At 40.6% G+C, this 25,463-nt stretch overlaps 1 protein-coding gene across 9 annotated transcripts in view; it reads right to left on the bottom strand.

Moving 5' to 3' along the window:
* Nucleotides 1-15,020, bottom strand: part of ntng1 (netrin G1) — a 149,112-nt gene extending 134,092 nt beyond the window's left edge. For 7 of the 9 annotated variants that reach the window (XM_023950095.1, XM_023950097.1, XM_023950096.1 and 4 more), the window contains exon 1: nt 12,632-13,570. The gene's annotated coding sequence lies outside the window, so the exon portion shown is untranslated. Of the gene's footprint in view, nt 1-6,541; nt 6,662-12,631; nt 13,571-14,460 lie in introns of those variants that run through there. The other 2 variants (XM_023950091.1, XM_023950092.1) reach the window with 2 other exon arrangements.
* Nucleotides 15,021-25,463: the final 10,443 nt, after the last annotated feature.

Raw genomic sequence — 25,463 nt, 5'->3', positions numbered from 1 at the left:
CTAATCACCATTTTTACCTGTCATCAACAGTGACACATGCTTGCTTTTGATTAGTTTTAACACAGACATGTGTGATCAGATGACTTAACAATGATGTCCCAACAGTGAGCCAGAGGGATGATGGGAAATTTCCTGCTCCAGATGAAAGTCTGACCGACACCTCCACACATCTGTTGGGGGTTTTACGCCGCGGATCGCCTTCAAATCTCCAAACTTTGATCCGTTGGGATCAGATTGGTGGCGTGTGCAGCCGCGTTCAAATAAAATGAGATCATATTCACGAAACACTTCCCGTTTATTATGCAGAGAGCGGTTCAAATACCCTCCGAGGTGAAAGCGTGTGATGAAAAGCTGCCGAGCACAAGCTGCCGGATGACAAATGTGCAACATGAGTGTGAGACTGACAACTGTAAACCTGCTGTAGCTTTGCATTTACATATGATCTACCTGAGTCCTAATGAGAGCTCCAAACAATAAAGCCAAAGCCTTGTAATAGAAAGAGAGAGAATGTATGCAGATGACGAGCTGTGATGCACATAGGGGACCTCTGAAGAAAGATTGCTATTTTTGTTTGCCTTGCCTTATGCTAATCAGAAGTATTGTGACAGAGTCAAACAATTTATAGGTTATTTATAGGATTTCAGTGTTTTTATTTGGCCTTAACTTCAATTTGGTGTAATTTAAAGCCTCCTTTACAGATCTACTGAGGTCAAATAGAGCTTTTATGACGCCCTCTGATAATAATTGTGTTTTATTTTGTTCTTGTGGCATTATTCTGATGATGGAGGACATAAATTCAGAAAATTAAGCTCAAAATTGCATTTCTGAGTATTTCTCTATTCAATTTTTGTGAATAAGGAGCAGACAAAAAAATGCGGTTTGAAAAAATAACGTATTTGTGATGTAGAAAATAATGCTCAGCGGGCCTCAAGCTCCCTGCTCCGCTCAATTCTGATGCATCCACATGCACCGGTAATGTTAGGTTGGGGCTGTTTGATGCTGTAACCTAGTGGGAGAGAGTGGAAACAAAGATCTCTTATTATTAGGGAAGAGGGGGCAGGGTTGCTTTGTCCCAACAGTTCTGCAAAAAAGTCAGATGTGCGACTATGTCCAAGAAAACAGCTAAAAACAGCGTAACCATAATTAAAAGGCCACTGGGAAGCTTTTACAATAGATTTGACAAAAATTGGAGGGCAACTTTTAGGGTCTGATGGGAAAAGAACGCAAAAAAAGGGAAAAAGTTCAATCCTTATCTTTGCCAACTTGTTAAATAATTCACACTAATAGAAAAAAGGACGATTTAATACAATTGTTTCAGCCACACAGCAAAATACAAAGTATTGCATGAATCAGCAAATTCCTCTGTTAGCTACGGAGACCCTGAAGTCCAAATCACATCAACTAATGCAAAAACAAAGGATCATAACAAAAAACAAAATTACATTTTAAAAATACAAAAACAAAATTCCAAACATAAAAAAAAACATTTTGATAAGCAAAAATTAATTTTCAGAAATTAATCAATCAGTGACATCCCATAATACCAACCTTTTCCTGTTTCATATATTGTTTGAATTTTAATGTTTTAATTTGATTACTGGAAATTATTTTTGCCTTCTGAAATATGTAGTTTTATTCTTTGGAGTTTAGTTTTGTTTTTTGTGGAATTATGTTTCGGTTTCATGTAATTTTGCGTTTTTGAATAGTTTGTTTTGCTTTTTTAAATAGTTGTCCTCAATATGTTTCTGCATTGAGTGATCTGGTGATGTGTTTTGCACTTCAGGGCCACCGTAGTTTCGACTTATTAAATCCATGAAATAAAGTTTCCGAAATCAGTGGGGAAAAATAGGCAAATATCTGTTTTATGAGAAAAGACAGAAAGAGGAAGAAGCAGTTCAGGTGGGAAGAGCGAATGAAGCACCTTAAATGTAAAATGTAAGAATGTCAATGGGGGGGAGAAGTCACCAGGTGAGGAAGATGCCAATTATCCAGAGGAACTCTTGGCACAGAGCTCCCTGTTCCCATTAACGGACATAATATCGGCACGTTGAGGAGGACACGAAAGAGTGGGTGGCGGCGTGCGTCTGTGTGCATTCCACACACGCAAGCGGGTGGTTAAAAAACGGCTGAAGTCACGGGTAATGAGACAACAAGCTCGTGCGAGGGCTTCCATAACAAGCGGTGCGATCACAAAAGCCGGGCCGTCGCTGCTCCGCTACCCCGGACACCGCCGCCCCTTCCTCTCATTACTCCCTGCTCATAACCCTCTGTCGCCCCGAGGAGACGAGGTGAGGGGAGAGTAAAGGGGAGCAGATGGATGGAGTGCGGAGGTGCATTTTAAGTGAGAAAGAGGTTTATTTTAGGGCAGGCTGCTCGCTCCAAGCATCGATCAAGGTCTGAGGAAATCAGACGAGGTGGGTTTGCGGGAAGTCGAAAGTTCTCTAACGCACAAAAATATATATCACTTTGTCGGCAAAGAGCAGTAAACAGGTTCAGTAATAGGAAGAGATTATAGAAAGAGGTCAGATAAAGTTAAGAAGGGCGCATCGTCAATGAATGGTCTATTTTCAAACTTATGACAAGTAAAAGGTGCACCAAACAGTAATGCCAATAAGCCTGTTAGAATATAGCTATGTTAGCATATTCAAAATATATATATGTGTGTGTGTGTGTGTGTGTGTGTGTGTGTGTGTGTGTGTGTGTGTGTGTGTGTGTGTGTGTGTGTTTATATATATATATATATATATATATATATATATATATATATATATAATTTTTTTAAAGGGTTACTGTAGCTATGTTTCCATTTCCGTTTACCATAAGATTTCGCAAATTGAATTTGCATTAATAAATAGGCCTAATGGAAACACCACAATTTCAAACAAAATCGTATTTATCAAAAAAAAGGTTTTTGCACTTGGAGGAGGTGATCTTTGAAATGAACATATTTACCAAAAGTGCAATGGAAACACTTTTTTTTAATTGGGTCACGTGACCAACAACCTTGGAGAGGACCACAGTGTCACACAGCTCATGAAAAGTTGAACGTGTCAGGATTTCCCTGAATCGCTTCATCCGTAGCCGCTCCCACATGTAAGGAGCTCACCGCTCCATGGCCTGGATAAGACGCAGATGTCTCCTTTGATAGATGATGATGAGCGCTCGTGTCGTGGCAGAACTATGAATCTATGCTTTAAATCCAAGTATTGTACACATCCTTGTTTCTGAATAACGTATCGTAAGAATTGGTTTGTGTTTATTTGCAAAAATAGGATTTAACGGAAAGTTTGTAATTGCGACATTGTGGTTTTTTTTACATTTCTAGAATTTTGATAAAGTTTTGCGCACATGTGGAATGGAAACGCAGTTAGTGACTACGCTAATTCCTAAACTCGTTAGTAACGCGAGAAAAAACAAACAAAAACAGAATGATAACCCTAAAACAAACCTTCGCTAATTTGAATGTTGACATTTTATACAAAGCCTTCTTTCTTTAGCTGGCTAGTGAATGAATGCTAATTCAAGCATACACAAGGTAGTTTAGACCTTGGTAATTATACCTTGCTTAATTTTACAACATACAATTTTTTTTCCATATCTACATCTTAGATTGGATTATCAATGATTAGAAAAAAAGTAGTGTCCTGGTCCCATAAAACTTACATATTTTTCGCGCTATAAGGCGCAATGTCAATAAATGGTCTTTTTTGAAAGTATGTCATATATGAGAATGTACGGAGCCCGTGTCCTGACATTAAAACACTAAAATACATCTCGTTCCCACAAATTAATATCTTCTAACCACAAATTAATATTTCATTCCCACAAGATAATATTCTGTTCCCTAAAAATACTATCTCGTTCCCTCGAAATAATTAATTAGTGCGAACCAAATAATTATTCACGTCATAAGTCATTCATAAACACGGATATGCTCTCCATCTGGCCGCAAAAGCCGCTTTCAGCAGTAACTTCTGTGTCTCTGTGACCCACATTTGTACAAGAAAGAAAAACAAGAATGATCAATTTATTATTGTCTCAATGAATATAGGAAAAATAACATAAGATTTATGATACCTAGGCTTGCTGCTTTGCCATTACGATTCACTGGACGCAGCTCCTAGCATTACAAACATGGATGTGAGCAACATCCAGTCATGCATTACACTTATCCAAGCTGCATTTTGATCAATCACTGTGTCCCTGTAACTGAAGTGAAACAACAAGACCAATGATTGGCTGGTCGAATTGCATCTTGGGTATGCGTGATGCATGACGTCGAGACATTGCTCAAATGTTGCACACACTTAGCTAAGTGCTAAGTCCGGTAGGCGACATTTTTCTGATTTTCATCAAGACAATACTAGATCGATCATTCTTGGTTTTATTTTTACCCCTATTGAATGCTCACAGAAACACGGAAGTAACGGAAGAAAGCGGCTTTTGCAGCAAGATGGACCGGGAGCGTACCACCAGTATTTAAATGAACGTGATTACCGATGCTTTTGTGCTTTTTAAAATAAATAAATCTGATCTCTAAACATCCTCCGTGTCTTCAATGCAATGTAATGAGACACACACAGACAGAAATGTGAAGGTATCTGCTGTAAATCTATGACGTGAGTAACAGGATAAATGATCGGCTAGTTAGCATGTAGCCTAATAGCCTTTGAATGTAAAGCGTCTGCTAAAGAGTTTGTTAATAAAAGACAAGTCCTGAATATTATTATTCCTATTCGACCCTAAAATACCATATCAGCTGGCGGTCTGTCAACCGGCCAGCCAGCTGCCTGAATGCCGGCATGACAAGCAAAAGAGCTCTGCGGCTGAGCTAGGAGCTATCCGGAGAGTCACTGCGGTATGGCAAAGCACAAGCTTGGGCATCCTAAATGTTATGATATTTTTCTTATTTTCAGTGAGACAATAATAAATTGATCATTCTTGTTTTTCTTTTTCCTTTCTTATGTCAAATTTGAAGCTGTAGAACTAAAATGATAAAACAAAATGTGAAGGTTTAATCAAACCAACAGATGGGACTTTTCTGAGAAAAAAAAGCGTAATAAGGAGCTGGCTGGATTTCATAACCATGGGTTTTGTTGACGGTGAGGAAAATCCCCTTTTCAACGTCCCGTTAAGTCAAGGATTTTTGCTGAACGTCTGCTTGTCAACAGTCAAGAGAAAAGTCAGGGAGAGGAGCCTGCGAGGATTCTCCATAACCCGCAAACATGTACCAGTCCTCAGAACAGAAAGGCCCCTCCCCGCTGTGCGGATAAGCAGGCGAGATACGGAATCAAAACTTCTAAAGACACAGCAACACGCAACACAGTGCTAAAGATGGGAACGAGGAGAATAATTGGAAAACAAAAGACGATATTACACCACAGGTGAGCTAAGGCCTTTGGCATGGGTCAGTAGGAGCGACTGCCACAGCATTTGGTGGAACTGATGAGCACAAAGAGGAAACTACTTTCATTATCTAGTATCTTTTAACAAGATTGTAATCATTTTCTGAATAAAAAGTTCAAAACACATTTAGTAAATGTGTGTTGTACTTCTGATCTGATCTGTTTTATGAAAAAAACATCCAACAACTCTGCCCTTATGCAAGCAGAATTAAGCAGTATTCATCTCAACGATCAAACTAATCAAATTCAACCCATATTCACTGTGGAAAATGTAGGGAGCCGGTTTAGCTCGTGCTGGTTTGTGGCGCCTTCCATCCGTGAAACCATGGTTTGACCCCGGGCTGCTCCCTGTTCCCTTCTCTACCTCTTTGCCGGTCCCAAGCCCGGTTTGAGAAGGTTGCCGGCGTAAAACATTGCCAAGTTTACCATGCGACTTGTTCGCTGTGGCGACCCCTGATGGGAGAAGCCGAAAGAGGAAGAAAATTCACTTTGAAAATGCAATATTGACTTGTGAAATCTATCCGTTATTTGGTTGAATTATTTATAATTGTTGTCTTATTCATGAAAAATTCCCTTTCTAAATCATTGATTGTGTTAACGCTCATTTTTATTAAATAGTAGTTTTAAAAGTAAAAGTTGACAATATTTGAATTAATCAATTTGAATAAATTGATTCAGATTTTGGATCAGTTTGTGAACTTGTGAAAAGAAATAGAATAGTTTGGCTGCAAGAAATCTTAATGAAATATTTAAAGAAAATCAAACATCCAGGTTTTGAAGACCTTTCAGACAAAACTGTATTGATCCAGGAGAGCGTAATTGTGCACTAAATTTGGACACAACTGTCAAATGACAGACACCCAATCATGTATCGTTACTGTCCTTCCTCAAACCAAGTCATTTTGCAGTAGACTATTCCAGTTGACTATACACTAATATGTTACATCAGCTCCAGCTACAGCAAATAATCCACCACTGTCACCTAAATCTCAGAACTGGCATTATACAGTAAAGAATACAAGAATATTAATGTAAATATGATTCGACATTAATGAAACTTCACCCAAGTCTAGAAAGTCTGAATAAATTCTACCTCAAACTCTGTGAAGAACTAGCCAAAGTAGGTTAACACATACTTCCTTAAAAAAGTGTCCACACAGTCGAGCAGCTTTTCTGTGCTGATCCCACAGCAATCGTTCCAAAAACATTTTAGTCAACTGCTTAGCCAGCACAGGTTGCCTTAGCAATTAGGTCAGACGTGTGGTCCATCTGAAAAAACAAACAAAAATACAGCGTTCCTTTGAACTCATCAGAAAAGATTACTGCAATATAGATGATGCACTTCTGTACAGTTTGGTTGAACTCCTAACCCCACTTATGGCCAAGAGCATTTCATAGTGACACTTAAATAACCAATGACTGTCAGCGAGTTGAATCTCACGAATCAATGAGGCAACTTCAGCAGATTCTCTCCTTTTTTTTTTCAAGCCAAATGAATTATTGAAAGAAGGGAGAGAACACAGCTGTTTGTTGGACTACACAAGCTTTTGCACTTTTAGCCATTAGGTATTTTGTTCGTATATTCTGGAGAACATTTTCTGAAATAAAGTTGATTTTAAAAGCAACCTAACGCATTTTCTACACTATAAGGCGCACGTAAAAGCCTATTATTCAAAAAACCACATAGCGCATTATAATCCACAGCGCCTTGTGTATGGATTAATTCTGCTTGTGTTTACTGATGTCAAAGCAATTTTAAGAGGTACAAGCCGCTCTGTCAAAATGTTAGGTTGGGTGTTATTGCTAATACACTAACATGGATTACGTGGCAATGCCATATGCTTTTTATTTTATTTTTTACCAACCAGGTTGGGAGTTAGCGTCTTCATAGTAACATTTGTTTTAGCGGTATCAGTTTTTTGGGGGAGTTACAGGTATTGTGAAAATGCTAATGTTTATAACATGGCTAAAATGCTACAAACAAGTTCTGGAATTACTGGGAAAATAGTCGGACTGACTGACTCATCTCCGACTCTTGTCTCGCTTAATTCACCTTGTAATCTGGTGCGCCATATGATGCAGAAATTACGGTACTTTTATTATACCGGAATACTTTTTTTCTCCTAACCCATTGTTAACCTAATCTGAGGCATAGTAGAAACGTATAGAATTGCACGTTATAAAAATAAAAAGCAGGATTATTACTAAGATATAAATTGGCTTGTGGATGCTATTTCCTAAATTAGCATTAGCTTTATAGCTAGCTAAAGTAAGGAGTCATCATGTAAAATAGCAACACGCAGGCCACCTAAAAAGTTGTGTATCATACATCTGAGTTCAGTTTTAGAGCTTTTTTCATACCAAAATGTTTTTGAAATTTAGGCCGAATCTGAATTCATTCCCAGCCCCTCTGGCTCCTCCCTGGTTCCTCCCTACTGAACACCCATGTGTGCTTCAGAGCACTCATGGGTGTGCTCTGAAGCATAGAAGTGTACACTTAAATGTAAATGTTGACTTTTTGTTTTTGTATGAGGTATTTAAAGTTATAAAACTGATGTTGCTATATATTTTTTGAGTGCTGGCTGATCGTAGATGACCGGCGACTAGTGATGACATCATCAAGTGGTAGTAACGTCCAAATTTGAAGACACTGGCTATGTCCGAATTCCTTCCTTCTCACTATTTAGTGCAATATAGAGGCCACTAGTGCGTTCTCTATTTTGTAGTGCTATCTGAATCCATGTAGTGCCCTGGATTTTAAAAGCAATTTAGACATCATGCTCACTACTTTTTTTTTTTTAAATGGTGGATATGACGTCATCGATTTCACTAAGTTAAAATCTAATTGGTTGAATGCTGTAAAGCATTCAACCCTTTGTTTTCCTGTTTCTCTTTATTTCTTTATTATTTACACTATCTTCCGCCGTTTTTTGACACTTAACTACTTCTACAATTTTTAACCTATTTTAACCATTCAACTTTTAAAATGTTCAGCTCCTTCAGCTTATTCCAGCTATGACTTTTGGTTTTTCAAATCCTTGTACTTTTTAAGATATTCCAGGATTTTCCAGGATTTTTTCTCCATTGAAATACATGGAGAATTTTTCGTTCAGAAGTTTACAGTTAAACTTCTTCTACAATTTTTAACCTATTTTAACCATTCAACTATTAAAATGTTCAGCTCTTTCATCTTATTCAGCTATGACATTTTGTCTTTCAAATCCTTGAACTTTTCCAGAGATTCCCGGATATTCCCGGATTTTCCAATATTTTTGCTCCATTGGCCAAACCTTTGCTTCTTTAAACAATTGTAACTTTAACATTCTTTTGGCTAGAGACACCGTTCAAACATTGAAATGTTCACAAGGCTTTGGACTTCAATATAAGGCTCAAAATTATTATGGGATGGCAACACCACCTACAGTTTGGTGGCCATTTTGTCCCAAAATGTGAGGCAATTTTAAACTTCTTCAAACTTTCACCTATTGTAACCATTCCACTATTAAAATGTTCAACCCTTTCAGCTTATTCCTTTCAGCTACGACTTTTAGTCTTTCAAATCTTTGAACTTTTCAAGATATTCCAGGATTTTCCAAGATTTTCGCTCCATTTAAATACATTGAGAATCCTTGAAAACCTTTGGTTTTTTCAACCATTGTAACTTCAACATGCCTTTAGCTAGAGACACCGTTCAAACGTTTAATTGATCACAAGGCTTTGGACTATAAAATAGGTTTAGAAATCATTATGGGATGTCGACACAACCTACTGTTTGGTAGCCATTTTTTGACAAAATCTGAAGCAAATATTGCAATAAACTTCATCCATGGCTGGAACTGAACATATTGAAATTCAATGGATCTGGACATATAAGGAATGTGGGCGTGGTTAGCAAACAAACTTTGTTGCTAAGGACGTCCAAAGGTTTACTTTTTCCGATTTGTCTGAAACTGACGTCGATTTGTTCGTCATCCCCAGGCGACCCAAACATAAAATGGTTGCTATGGAGATAAAATTAATAGAAAAGCCGCCATTTTGAAAAAAAGTGGATTTTCTATCAACTTAGAACATGTAGCTTTTACCAATATGATACTCTCAAACAATGTGTTTTTTTGAGTCATTTGATGATGCTGATTCCAATGCTCGCACTTTTAGCCAATTTAGCATCTTCAAATTTTCAACAGTTCAGGCATTTTTTCAACAATTTCAGCTTTAATGCTTAACTCCTTCTACAAATTTTGACCTATTTTAGCTATTCTACTATTACAATTTTCCACCTTTTCAGCTTATTCCTGCTAGGACTTCTGATCCTTTAACTTTTCAAGGTTTTTCCAGTACAGTTCAGCCATTTCTTCAGCAAATTTAGCTTTCTTTCAGCAGTACAGCATTCAACCCTGCATTTTCTTCTGGAAATGCAGCTCTTTCTAGTTGATATGAGCGTTTTGCGGCGATTATTTATGAGTCCAATATCTTGTGAAGATAAAAAGGTTGATGGTTTATTGGAAAAATACATTTTAATACTTTATTTGGCAGAAATTGTTCCGACGCAATGCATTGTGGTCTATATCCACCAATCTGGTGAGCATCGATGCGCACTGGTGTTTCGCAGAGACATCTGGGAAATTTCCAGGGCACTGGATTTTGGAATTGTAGATTCGGACAGCACTACAAAATAGCCAACTCACTATATAGTGCACTATGTAGTGAGTAGGAAAGGAATTTGAACACAACCTAATAGTAATAGATGCTGTGTAAAATCCAGGGCACTACATAGTCCCACACTATATCGGTTTTTTTAGTAGTTGGGGAGTAGGGTGGGAATTCGGACCCAACCACTGTTTTTGCTTTCCATCTCAGCTTGGAGGGATAAATAGTGATGGGGAAAGCTGTAGCAGGGAAGCAGTTTGGATTCAGCCATCGACTATTTGAGTGTTTTCTATTTATTCAGCAGACTAGCAAAAAGAAAAAAAAAAAGGTGTCATGAAAAATATCGACATGCAAGCTAGTTAAAATAATGTAACATACATTTGAGTTAATTCTTAGTTTTTTAAAATTGACTATTTGAGGGATTTCCTTTAATTTTGCTAACTAGCTAGCTACAGAAGGATGGTGTCATGTAAAAATATCGACATACAAGCTAGCTAAAAAGTTTTGTGTCGTGCATTTGAGTTCAGTCTTAGTGTTTTCATGCCCAAAATGGTTTTAAGCATAGATCATTACAGTGTTTTTTTATATTGCTAATCAACAAAAAGGGGAAAAAAAGAAAACCTCCAGTAGATTCAGGTGAAATGCGCTGCCATTGTGTTAATGCTTGAAAAGACCAAACAGAGTGGAACGACAGTCGACCCACCGCAGGTATCAACCTGCCGGCGCTGCAACCTGCGAGCTTCTATGTTTAAACGCATGAATCTTTTAAGGGGGGGGGGCGCTGGAACAGGGACTGCTGAGGTCACCACTCACTCAGGCAGCCAGACTCCGCATCAGACCGCTCACACGCCTCCGGGGCTGAGAAACCCCCGGCGTCCGCTTCCATTTCATCCCTAAGGCCACTCGAGCATGACTTAGTGTTTCTCCAAAGAGACTTCTTTCCAACAGACTTTCACCGTATCAAAGAAACGGATCAAATCCTTTTTTTTCTGCTTCATTTGTACTTTTTACCAAAGTTTTGATTTTGATTTTCTGTCCTATTCAGTCAAAGTTTTACCCACATTGATTGTTTTTCTTGATGTTGTGGACTCAGCGCCTTACCATGCTGAGGGCTTTTTGGTGCATTTGTCAACAAAAAACTATTTTTACCCCACTAAAAAATAAATCAATAAATAAATAAAAGTCACATCCTAATCTCTAAAATGATGGGGCCCATCTTCTAGTTTGCATAGCAGTACCAAAAAATGAAAAGTGCCCCCTAAATTTAACCTTTTTGCTCCGGGCAGAGCGAGGTTGGATAATTGCAAGCTTAGGATCCGGACTGTTTTCTCGCTTTTCATTCCGAATTTCATGCATTTTATGCTCTTTCAAGGGCAGCATGCGAACCTGCCTCTGTCCTGTCTATTCCTACTTTCATCTTCCCTGACTCCGGCTGTTTCGTATTCCCCACCAGCGCCTCGGTGAAGGCGAGAACAAGACCGCAAGGAGGGAGACAGGAGGCCAGACAGTCAGACAAGAAATAAAAGGGAAATATAGATAGAATCTAGTTTCAGAAACCTTAAAAAAAGGGGGCTTCCTGACTGCTTCAATCAACTGATTGTCTCTGTAGGATTTGTCCGTTAACAGCCTGCCAATATGGCTTCTTGGTGTTTTCATGAATATAGATGGGGAGCATGACAGACCGTAGCTGTCGGGGAACAGATTTAATGCATCCCAAGGGGTTTTCCTCGGACTATCTCCACTGTTTTCTTTCCCTGGAAGGCGTGTGATCTTTGGAAAACAGGGACAGACAGCAAATTGGTGATAACCCCCCCCCCCCCCCCCCCAAATTCAGAAGTCTCACATGTGAGAGGCCTCCACCAACTACCACAACCTCCTCGTTTGAGCTGCGTCCACCCTGACGGGGTGACGGCGATGCCCTCAACCCCAGCCAAACACCATCACCACCACCCCTGCACTTGTCAGTTGCAGCAGGGGAGCATCCCCCTACTCTCCTTCACCGCCAAAGTGTTGCTCCTCTGCGCGACGCAGGGGAGGGGGACGCCTTCTGCATTATTAACGCCACTTTTCCTTAAAAAAAAAAAAAAAAAGGCCTTTAGCCACATTATTCTGTGACCTCGGTGGCGTGTTTTGGCGGTTCGCCACACAACTGTAAGCGTAGACCTCTCTGGTTTTCGCTTTAATCTCCAGATTGATCTCATTCAGTGAAGAAACCAGAAGCAGTTGGGAGCTATTAACAGACCCCCCACCAACGCCGCCGCCGCTGGGGCCAAGCAAGATTAAAGGCCAAATATCAGCCTGAGGTGTAATAATTGCTACTTCTGAGCTGGATGAAGCGCCTTAATCTGAAGCTGGATCTGCCAGGAGAGCCTTCCCACCGCGCTTTTACGCAGATTGAAGTTGACACAACCACAAGGGGGCGCCTTTTCAGACCCTCCCTCAAGTCATGGTTTGGGATACATCTCAATTATTGCTTAATGATAACAGGTTCTTCACACTCATCCATTCAAGTCTGGCAGAGTTTGAGGAGAAACTTCCAAAACTTTAACGCCAACTTTTCAAACAAGGAGAAAACTTACATTTCTTCGGACGTCCCTCTTGGGTCGAATATTCCTTTGAGCAACCCCCTCCCCCAATTTTTTTCTCTTTTCTTTTTTCCTTTTTTTTATTTTTTGGTGCTCTTTCAAGCCACCCAGACAGGCTCAAAGCAGCGGAATGAAGTGGCAAAGGAGAGCGAAGCTCTTTAAGATGCACTCCTTAACGGGAATGTGATGAGTACGCACGCCGGTCTCTCAGGAATCGCTGCGCGCACCATCCTCTCTCACTCCAGTTCCAATCAAGAGAGGTGGGGGGTTAGGAGAGGCGGTGGGGGGGGGGGGGGGGGGGGGGTTCCTGCCACTTCAAAACAAATGACTGATCGTCGACCTGGGGGCTCAGTCAGCAGCGCTCCTGCGGGAGACGGGGGGATTTCTGGACTAGAGCCGCCGTGCCAAAGTGTCCATCATCATCTCTGTCTAAGTGGCGTCCCATCACGGCGTCAGCGTGCGCGTCGGAGTTGTCTTGAAGCCTAACTTTGACCCGCCACCCGTGCGTTCTCCTCCTTTGAATTTTTGTTATAAGTCCGTCATTTCCTTGGAATCCGGCGCGCGGCTCTCCTCCTCCTCCTCCTCTTCTTCTTCACTCTCCTCTTCTGTTTTTTTGGTGTTAGCCACTCAGTGGTGACACGATTCACGCCAATTAGTCTCGAATGCCGGGAATATCCGCCTGCATCGACGCATCCTCTCTCCTGGACCCGTCTCCGTGGCACGGCGCGCAGCACCAACCGCGCAGATGACAGGGAAGATAATGCGCTCCGAGGCGCTATTAGATGACACGCACACACCCACACGGGCGCGCACACCTATGCTCACTCCCACTCTCCCTCTCTATCTCTCTTTTTCTTCTTATTTTGTTACCCTCCCCACCCCTTCAGCTCTAGCTCAAACACACCCACCCACACGCGCGCAGCCTCCTCATCCTCTGTCGGGACACGCTGGAGGAGAGTCCGGAGGGAGGAGTTCTCCACACCCCCCTTTTTTTAAAGTCAATTAAACTTTAGATGTCCATAAACAATTATATATTTTAAGTATTTTTAAAAATACTTTCATTTTTCAGGAGATTTGATCGGGGAAAAGCGTAAAGGCGCCTTATGATGTGCCAACAGTGGCGCTCCAAAGTTCACTCCTATAATTGGGCAGAAAAGACATGCGCTCTGAAAATGTGTGTTGTGTGTTTGGTAAATGGGTGTTTGTGTGGTTAATGTGTGTGTTGAACAACCACCTTCTCACATGAGCCAACGTGTTTTCTCGAGTCAAACCGACGCGCGCCCTCGAAATTCTCAGGAAGCGAAGAGTTTGTCCCCTTTTTCTTTCAGAGAAGGAGCGTTTGGATGTACTCACACCTGAGCTAAAGAGCACAGAGGCGAGAAAACAAGAGGTTGTGTGTATGGAGGGGAGGGGAGGGCACCGCGATCAGATGCGCAAGAATTTTTGCAATATTTATGCATAAAATAAAATAGAAAAAACCGCATTTTTTTAATGAAATGTTTTTGTTTTCACAATGGTGGGATTCGCTGCAAACCTCTTTTTGTGGTTTTTAACGCGCACAATTCTCCAAATTGAGTGCGCGTGGAACTGTGCCGTGACAGCGGGAAGCGCGCAACTTACAGGACACACGACGGTGCCTAAAATACCACTTGTTCACACACCACGTACTTTTCCACTCTAATCACGACGATTTTTCCCGCCCAATCGGCGCGCGTCGCGGGGAATCTTCAAAAGTTTACGCGCCGCGCCCTCCAGCTGTGGATGAATGAAACCTCAAGACCGTTTTTTTTTTTTTTTTTTTTTTTGCGCGCTTAAGCTCTCACCTTGAGTTTTAGTGCGTCTCTCCGGGAGAGGGGGACCCTCCAACTGGAAGTGGAAGCGTGGTGCAGCCGAATCCATCCGCTTTGAAACGGGACATCCTCGCTCCTCGTCTTGGTCGCTCCCGGGGAATGGAGGAAAGCTCCCGGTCACCGGCGCCAGCGCCACGTCACCTCATCCAGAACGCACGGGTGGAGACTGTTGCAGGTGCCTCAAAATCCTCCCAGGAAGGACTGGAGGGGGGAAATGTGTTAAACAATTGGGAATCTGCTGAAAGACACTAGACTAGAGAGTGACCACAGGCGCGCTGCTCTGGGGCGCAATGAGGCGGAGAGACTTCCACCATTGACTTTCAAGTAAAGTTAGATTATTTTTTCCCCCGAGCTGAGGACAACAATGACCAAAAACAGTTAAACATCTTTTTTTAACCCAAAATTATGAGGTAAAAAGAATAGATAATCATAAAGGAACCATAAAATTAGATTAAGGGTATTATTTTGCAGTTAGAGGCAGTTCTCACAGACAAATATTTCTCAGGTATACTTTAACACTAATTTAACATAAATCTATCACAAACACGATCGGAAACCTTTTTCCTGAGGTAATTTATCTGGTAGACATACATTCCAAATAGATGTTTTTATTTCATTTTATTTTTTTATTTAATCTATGCCGTTTTCTAGGACATAGTTGCTGCAGAGCGGCAGTAGTTCATTAGAAATTCACCTCTTAGTTGTGGGCAGAACTGTTAGTGCACAGCAACCCCCCCCCCCCCCCCCCCATCCCCTCCCAATTGCTGAGAGTTAGTTCTCTGTTCTCTCCCAACATTTTGTTTGTTTCTGATTCAAGACCATTTAAATAAAGAAATAGTCAGAAATAGAATTTTAAGCTGTGTTTTTTTTATTTTTTTTTATAAATGTCCTCCATCATCAGTAAATGCCACAAGCAGATGTTTAAAAACACCGTGATTTCATTGGAGTGGGTCTTTAAAGTCCCCAAACACTTTCTCGGAAGGAAGACGCTCCAAGTATCAACTAAGAAACTTTGTTGGGTTTTTTTATTTTTTACTGGGAAATGCATACTATTATTTTTAAAAAGGTGTTCCTCCTTTTATATACGTAGTGTTAAAACATCCTTTATGGGATTGCTGGATTTTCCTCACTATAAAGTGCACCTAAAAACCGTAATTTAAACAAAAAAAAAACATCACCTCATATCTGGATTCTTTCTTCTTCAAACAAGGTTAGCCGTTACTGAGAATACGCTAATGCTGCTAACAGTAGCGGTGTCGAACTGTTTTATCTATTTATTTATTTATTTATTTCACGTGTTGCCAACAAGGCCGGGAGTCAGCGTAGTCCCAGTAATGTTTGCTTTAGCGGCATCAGTAGGTTTTTCATGAGTTGCAAACAAGGTTGGAAGTTAGAGGTATTGCAATGACGCTAATGCGGCTAAATTGCGTGCTGAGGTTTCGGATGAGCGAGGAGCGGACAAACCACTCCTCTGGGAGCCGGGGAGGAGGGGGGGGCGACGGACTGGAGAGGCAACGGAGATGAGGAAACAATGGCTATGTCCAAATTCTTTCACTACTCACTACGCAGTGCACTATATCCCTTGTGCTATCTTGTGGGATCAAAATGACCCCACCCTCACATCGACGTGTTATCCCTACCATGATAAAGGTGGAGAGGATTTTATGTCATCCATGGACACCAGTGAAGATCACAAATCATTGAAGAAAAAAGGTCCAGATGACCCCACTCCCAATGCTAACGTGCCTTGGGTTAAAGTGCGTTCGCCATTTTGCAGTGCTGTCTGAATCCACAATTCCAATATCCAGTGCTAGAATTTCCCACTAGTCTCTGCAAAAAAAAAAAAATCAGTATGCATCAAATGCTCACTAGATTGGTGAATATAGACCAGAATGCATTGCATTTTAACAATTTTTGCAGGACAAAAAAACATATATTTTTTTAAACCATCTACCTTTTCATCATTAGAACACAATAGATTCATAAATAGTTGCCATAAAACAGTCACATTGATTAGATTTCCACTTTGTGAAATCAGTAATTTCATATTCGCTGTTAAAATCCAGGGCACTCGATAATCACACACTACGTAGTTTTTTAGTAGTTAGGGATTAGTGTGGGACTTCGGACACAGCTTCACTGACGGTCGGGAGACGGACTCCTCACGCAATTAAGGGAGACGCAGTGGAGGCGGATCATTATAAATCTGGGGGTAATAGTTCGGTGCACGTCTGTGGCGCGCTTTAGTCCAGAAAATACAGTACTAGAGCTTGCAGTATGGTGTCGCTCATTGACTCATTTAGTATCTGAGCTGTTAGAGAACTGATAATGGGTTTAGTAAGCATCCAGACTGGGAGGCAAAAGTCCCCCTAACGGTTGGATGGTTGGATGGTGTCGTTGGTATCAATCTTTAAAACTGGATAAAGCCCATGAGGCTCCAAGTGGCCCAAACCCCGCCCAATTCTGTGAAAGAGGTGACATCTGATTGATTCCATTCTACCTGTGTTTGGTGGAAAGGTTAAGGACAGAGTTCAGTGGAGACAGCTGCCTCTCCTTTTTGAGGCCCAAGGGCAACTCCTTTGACATGAACGCCTTTTTTTTTGTTTTTTTCTCTCCTGCCAACTCACTCGAGAGACAAGAAAGAGGAGCGCCCGGTTGAAAGCTGCCAAAGAGCACATTTAATTCCCTTTTATGAACTCCACAAAAAGAGCCGGAATAAAAAGTTCCCTCACAATATGCGACTGAAGCTCGTCCTCCGTCCGTTAAGCTTTTTTTTTGTGGAAAATGGAAAAACCCCTCCAAAATGCTAGATCGTGCCCTCACACAGAGGTTACTGAAATGAAGGGAGCAATAAAAAGGCTAAAGCACTTGAGCACAGTTAGATAACCAACGTATTAAAATGTGAAGGAGGAGACGTCCTGGAGGTCAGCAAGGTGAATGAAAGCGCCTTTATGCACCTGAATGCAGAGCGACCCGCTGAAACCACCATTCCAGGGCAATTTCTCTGAAAGTTCTCACCTCCTTCGTCACATTTTTTTCCCCCAGTCTTGTTATTTTTGACGGCGATCGGAAAACGAGCCAAACACCAGACATGGGGTGTAGAGTTTCCTCCACCTGTTCAGCAAAGGCTAATGCCACCTTTATTCGAAGGAAGGAGTTTGTTAGTCAAGGAGGTGGGAGAATAAGCGGAGGCTGGATTAATCAGACGGAAGGGAGCTCAATAGGCTTTTTAAGTGGTGGAATGCAGAACAGGCTCTGCTAATTCAAGGAAACCCATACAAGGCATACAAATGGCAATGTACAAAGCATTCAAATCCAAACTAATGCTGCAATGACAGGAAAAAAGTATCAGTACTACAGAAGAGTTCTAGAACTATAAAAGTACAACTTTTTTTTTAGCCTAATCTAGGTTTATTTTTATTATAGTTGCAGTTAAAAATATTTTTATACAAGCAACAACTTATTTTTATGATGTTTTATGAATTCTTATCAAACACCATAACAAAAGATTAAAACAAAATAGTTATATTAAAGCTTTTAGGGGTGAAGGTCCAATGGTCACCTGTAACGCAGAAAGGACGCTTTTCATTTTAGATTTAACATGGACACCTAGTGGCCGCATAGTAAACTGATCTGGTTCCAAATATGTCTGTTTTTCCGAACTGACCCTAAACGGGAATTCAGTGTTTTCTGCATGACAGAAACATAATAATAATGCATTTAACTCTAGTCCAAGTCCTGAATTCCAAGTTATTTTTCTGTTTACTATTGTTTAAAACAAGTGATGGTAGAAAAAACAAAATCAATTGAATGTCATAAAAAAATCATGAATGTAGAGATAAATTATTTCAACTGACAAAAAGGAAAGTTTGTTACTTTTGTGTCGACTTACATTTTTTTATTTATGTTCTACTTACGTACTTCCTGCTCCGGTCAAGATTGGACAAATGTTTGTCAACCTGCTTGGTAGCCATTTTGGATAATCAGATGGAACCATTTTGATTGACAGGGGTGTTTTTCCTCTGGTTGTTTGGTTAATGTTTAATTAAACCAAAAAAAAAAAAAAAAAACCAACCCTGTGGACCAATACATGGAAAGCCCTAATAGTGTTTGTCCAGTAGAAGGACGGTGGTTGTGAATGGAGCTGACTATCGGAAACACTGGCTGGTGAAAATAAAACCCTTTGAACTCCAAAAGGACTCAGACTGGTCACTTTGGCACAGCTGCTCTGTGTGGATACATAATGAAGTAGGTAGATGGTTGATCAAACCCTTATCAAATCTACAGGTTAATGTTTGTTATTTAAGTTCAGGAATAGAAACAGTCTGCTCTTGTTATTCATTAACCGATTCACTCACTCTTTATCTTTTTATTCCATCTTTTCTTTCAAAAATGGGGTTTTTAATCAATATTTTTTCTCATGAACACGCCCCTCCATCCAACCATTTTTCCTGTCAGTATATTGTCACCATCGTATCATTCATTTATTATCCATATTCATGTTGTTTTAGGTGCCCTGTCTTATGCGGTGGTGTGTTTGGGTTGGGTGCGCAAACTAAAAGGACATAAAAAAGCTGAATCGTCTGATCAGGAGGGCGGAACCTGGAGACAGTGGAGGTGGTGGCAGAGCGGAGGATGCGGTCCAAACTGGACAGCATCATGAAGAACACTGATCATCCCCAACACGGACTCTACACTGACCAAGAAAGACTCAGGAAGTCCTTTGCACCGAGTGCAATTAGACGGTTAAATACCGCTGGGAGGGGAGAGAGCATGAAGAGGAGTCACTAAACGGGAATCTACCCCTATTTCTTTTTACTCTGTTTTTAGTGAGTTTGATTATTTTATGACTATTTATTACTCAACTACTTTTTAAATTTCTATTGAATGTTTGTGTATTTGAGGAGCAATGGATGGATATGCGAGTTCCCTCGGGATTAATAAAGTACTCTTTCTATATTCATCCTTTTATCCATCTTCCCTTCCCCCTATGATCTCTTGATCCCGCCATTCCCTCCCCAGTCTGGGTCAGCTGTCAGAGCAAATTCCTCAAGACGGGACATCGAACCCACACACTGGCTCTCCAGACCAACACATGCAGACAGTCCGGTAGAATTCCCAGTCGTCATTCCCAATTTGCATTCAATCGGGAAACTTTTCAACTGTTGCTGTTGTGTGGTCCTAGCTTACAAATGGACATTTTATCACGTCGACTTCCATTATTATTTTTCTTTCCGCGACATGAATCTTTCATATTGGAGGTCTTTTATTTTCCCCTACAGACATCGCCCAGCAGCTGCATGTATATTAGATGGTCACAAAACCCAATAGTCTAGAGATGAAATTTTCAAATAACTAATGGAGACTGGCAGTAAGCCGCCGATTTTTCCCCCCCGTTATCAGTTGCCTTGGTGACGCATACCTACAGGGCACTTTTTTTCTAATCATGCAGTAACTGACGGTTTCATTACATAAAGCTTATCAACCTGCAAAAGAGGGGGCTTTTCAGTAATGCAAAGTGACTGGATTTAAAATGTAACATATTATATATTTATCGTTCATGCACTGTGTGTTTTCACCACCAAGCATGACTGTTTTTTTGTTTTTTTTTCATCCGACGGAGGTCAATGATCACTGGCTCATGACAGCTTGCTGGAAAAACTGCAAACTAGGTTCTTACAGGCAGATAATTGTGTGTCAGTTTCTGAGCTGCAGTGGCATTTAAGCATGCTTCCCAACACATGTGGGACCCAGGTGGTACTGCTGAGCAAAACAATGCCAAGCCTTTGGGGAGCATGATTCTTTGTTCCAGTTTTTTTTTTTTCCAGGGTATTCAAAAAAGAATCTCAAAAATCAGGGAGTACTGTAGTTTTGGAACTATATACGTTGCTACGGAGTATAACCTACAACGGAGTATTAGGGCCACCAAAAAATAAAAAATAAAAAAGTAAAATTACGACATTTTATCTCGTAAATTTACGAGAAAAAAGTCATAGATTAACAAGGAAAAAACACAGAAGTTGTCCGTTCATCGGAGCATCGCTTGAAGATGAAAGATTTGGAGCCTTTTGTGAAACTTTATTTCCAGGTTTATTATAGGTTTAAAACAAAGAGATTCTGAACCTTTGGCGACTCAAAATCAGATTATTGTCAGTGGAGCCGGTTTTCCGGGGTTCAGTGTCGGTAAAGCGGAGTTTCATCTGTGAAATAAGGAGCTCAGAGACACGTTTTCGTGCAGAGGATCGCTGCAGCCTTTATTCTCCTTTTCATTCACAAACCCTGAAGTTCATCTGTCACCTTACGTCATGAACCTGTCATCAGATCCGAACACCAATGCGGAAGTAAACGTCCCGTTATATCATCAAACAACAAAGATGAATGAAAATAGTCTATTATATTAGCATTAGAACGTTGAAAATGCCAAAAAAAGTGATCCTCCTCCTCAGACGGAAGCGTCACACAAAGGAAGGAGGAAGAAAGGATCTAAGTGGAAAGCTGCAGGGACACCGATGGTTTCATCGGGCTGCAGGGATCCTGCAAACCAACCATCAATAAATAAAACTTTAATAAATTTTAAATCAAACAAATGAGCTTGCAGATATTTGGAACGTTCAAGCTCATTCAGATCACCTGTTCAACAAAGTTTAGTCGGTCTGCTCTGTTGCTGCACGGCGTTCACCTGCTGCTCTGCATGCTCACTTCCACTTAATATCGTAAATTTACGAGTTTTTTTCTCATAAATTTACGACTTAAAATCTTGTAAAATTACAAGTTTTTTCTCATAAATTTACGAGTTTTTATCTCCTAAATTTTCGAGATAAAAACTCATAATTTCACTTTTTTTTTTGGTGGCTTTTTTTTTTTTTTTTTTGGTGGCCCTAATACTCCGTCGTAATAACCAGCAAAAAAATAAATAAAAAAAATTTAAAAAATGCAAAAAAAGAAAAAAGATACCATTTACAAGCATTTTAGGGAGAAACATCTTTTTTGTGTGTGTACATTTATTTCGAACAATAAATAGAAAACAAAAGAAAACAGCAGAGGAAAAGTTTATATAGATTATAAATTTAAATTAAAAACATCAATATATAGTTCCACCCCCTACCCCAAACAATGTACCAAAAGTTTATACAGTATAATCTACATCAGCATTACATATCTTTCATTGTCGTCAACATCTGACCACATCAACATAAACACACAAAGATCTACACACAAACACACACGTGTTTACATGCATACCAGATTTACCATTTGTATACTTTCCCTATCCATGCCTTCTTTCCACTGGGACCTCGACACCTAACCCTGTCATCCTCACCAATAATAAACAATTCAAACAACATAGTAACTCATTCATATAAACTAGCACCTACACAAACAGCAACCTGTATAACTCAATTACATTTGTCATTATTCCTTATAACTATATTTACTGAAAACTAATTATCATTTGCTTTTAATCAAAGTGGTTCATACTGTTGCTCAATCGGATTTAACCCTTGTGCTATCTTGTGGGGTCCAGATGACCCCACCCTTACATTGACGTGTTATATCCACCATGACGAAATGGCGAACACACATTAACCCTTGTGCTGTCTTGTGGGTCATCTAGACCCACTAGACAGTGCTCAGAACCTTTTTTCTTCAATGATTTGTGATCCTCACTGGTGTCCATGGATTACATGAAATCTTTCCACCTTTGTCATGGTAGGAAGAACAAGTCAATGTAAGGGTGGGGTCATCTGGACATCACAAGGGCTAGCCATGTCAGCGTTTATCGCTTTGGCATCAGTAAACACCACCAGAATTCATTTATGAAAAGTGCACTGTCTTTTTTTTTATTTTGGCTTTTAAGTCAGTCTTATAGTGTGGAAAATACGGAACATCATATCCAAAGGAAGTGAACTCTGCAAAACATTCAGACTTCTTTCTGAAGGTGAGATCCTTCAGGGGCGTCAGGACAGAAGCCGGGCTTCATATCGCGATGCCTCTGAGAGACGGATCCAGGTCAGCCGCGCTAACTTTGTGCACCTGTTCAGTTTGGACTTTGAGTCAAAGGTTTATCTCAGCCTGCCACTAACACCCCCCGCTCCAATCTGCTCCACGCAGACCTCTGCTTATCCAATCCCCGCACCGCCTCCTAAAGCCATTACCCATCACACCAAAATTGAAATATAATATTAAGTTATGAAACAATACCTGAGAAGAAAAAACACTGAGGTATAATCCAAAAGTGCATGATTGAAAATGGATTAGTGGGGTGGAGGAGGGGGGGTATAGGATGTTTGGGAGGGGGTTGTACTCTGCTTAAAGGCTGAGAGTCCCTCTGGTGAATCAGGGCCATCCCGTTCATATTTCCCTGCTCCTGTGAGCGTTTTGGGATTTACGCCACCGAGAATCGTCCTTGTTGCGCTGTTTGCGTTGGTGCACGCGAGCGTGGCGCCTCAAAGCTTTCAGATGGAATCATTTAGCCGTCTCGACCCAGGATTTTTCAGATGAAAGCCAGAATAAATGCCGCTTCTGGTTTACGTTTCCTTCCGCCGCTGCCCAGGAACGACCATGTGAGGACAAACGGCACACTGGGATGGAAGGATTCGGTGGTTTATCAGTGGCCCTGGGAGTCAGATCCTGTTGCTAATGATAACGATGACAAATGCTCTGACCTGCTGTTCCACCAAATTAACTTTTGTCAATAACACGTTCCCAATTTGTCCTCTCAGGATATGCTGACAGAAATATTGGTTACTGTAACCGACAGTGGGAATTGAATCCTATTGGTCCGTTGGGGCATCATTAGCATGCAAAGGATGAATGAGAAGCTATGATTAGATGCTGAATGCAGCAGCCATTCAGGCTTAAGGAGCAAAACACACAATCACTAAGGAAAGGAAGGACTTTTATATGAGGATTTCACTCAAAGGTCGGCAACCTTTAACTCTTCAAGAGGCATTTGGTCCAGTTTCTTACAGACCAAAGAAGTCCTACTTTACCATTTGGAAAAATGGATGTTTTTGTGCTCATTAATTTATAAAATGTAGCTTTTAAATATTTAATATGTACAAGAATTGAATTCTAACATTGTTAAATTTTTCTATATACAACAAATTTAACTTATTTTACTTTTAATAGTGCACATACAAGTTCCTTCCAAAATAAAGTACACCCTGTGTTAAACAAACAGCAGATTTACTTTAAAAAGAGTGCAAGAAAGTCACAGCCATCATTATGACTTTGATGTACCGTCATCCTTTACTATTAAAAAAAATATATAAAAAATCTAACACGGGTGTCAAATCTAATTTTTAAAAAATCTATACATGTAAATACATTTACATACTTTAAAAACTTACTCTGAACTGCAGCTAAACACAGACTTTGAGACATTGATTTTAATTACAAACAGCAGATTAAACATTGGGCAATCATTTTTGCTCAGTTAGCTGACATGCTAAAAATGGAATTATAAACCATCAGGAGATGATGTAAACAGAGAGCTCTCAGTAACATGAAGGGGAAAGGGGGGCGGGGTTGCTCTGCACCAACTTTTTAATGAACTCCTGCCGCTCTGCAGAAACTACTGTATGTCCTCGAAAATGACTAAAAACAGCATTGTCATAATCAAAAGAGCGCTAGGAACCATTTAAAAAAATAGATCAAGAGATGATTGGAGTGGAAGTTTATTCATTCATTCATTCATTCATTTTCTTAACCGTTTTATCCCTTTCGGGGTCACGGGGCTGCCGGAGCCTATCCCGGCCACTTGTGGGCGAAGGCAGGGGGGACACCCTGAACAAGTCGCCAGTTTGTTGCAGGGTAGAATGTCCTCACTCACACACCCATTCACTCCCGCACTCACACCTATGGTCAATTTTGAGTTGCCAATTAACCTATGAAGCATGTTTTTGGATGGTGGGAGGAAGCCGGAGATCCCGGAGAAAACCCACGCATGCACGGGGAGAACATGCAAACTCCACACAGAAAGGTCCCCCACTGATGTTCTGTTTTTCATGTCCCCCAGCCGGGACTTGAACCGGGGGCCTTCTTGCTGTGAGGCAAGAGCGCTAACCACTGCGCCACCGTGCAGCCCCCAGAGTGGAAGTTTAATTTACTAAAATTACAAACCCATTATTGACTCAAACTGTTTTTTTTTTCAAATCCAGAGAGTCACAATGGAGAGATAAAAGAGATGCATGAGGCTCTGTAGCCCCAGGTGTATTTGGGTTTTTTCAATGAATGAATGAAAATGAAAAAATCCATACTAGTTTATTACAATTCCTAGTATATGTGATTTAGAAAAAAATATCTAGAAAATACTAATCCTTAAAACAAAACAACTTCAGTGAAATACATTTGCACTAACTTAAATATTCTGACTGTGGAGTAAAGACACAACACAGACAATCAAGCCAACTTGAATGAGCTTACCTGGAACCATCCATCCATCTCCTGAACCCCCTGAATCCATTTGCTGAAGCCTGTCCCAGTTACTGCTGGGTAAAGGCGGGACGTGTCCTCCTCGGGTTGCCAGTTTCTCCAAGGGCCACACGAGGGACAAGTTCGAATCTTCAATTACCTATGCAGCATGTCTGTGGGAGGAAGCTGGAGCGCTCAAAGAAAATCCACACAGCAAAGTCTCAGCTGGGATTTGAACCTGAGCACCACCGGGCCGCCCTTATACCTGGAACCATCAGCCTAAATGTGCTGCACATGATGAACTCAGCTGGCATGATTGAAATCTGATGCGATCGTCACAAGAATGGAGGACGAAATCTATCCTTAAGAGAAAATTGGAGCATAAATACTTGACCAATGTATGACTTAATAAAAAAAAGGAGAACTCTGGATTCACTTCAGCACAGATCAAGAATTTGTTGTTGATTCTGAGAAAAACTCACCATTATTGAAAGAAAAGCCTAAAAATATTGACTGTTAAAGTCCCAATGAGGCCATAAACAAACACTTCTATTTTCATC

This window comes from Oryzias latipes, chromosome 20 (genome assembly GCF_002234675.1).
Source record: "Oryzias latipes chromosome 20, ASM223467v1".
NCBI lineage: Eukaryota > Metazoa > Chordata > Actinopteri > Beloniformes > Adrianichthyidae > Oryzias > Oryzias latipes.
This window is presented reverse-complemented; position numbering and strand designations above follow the sequence as displayed.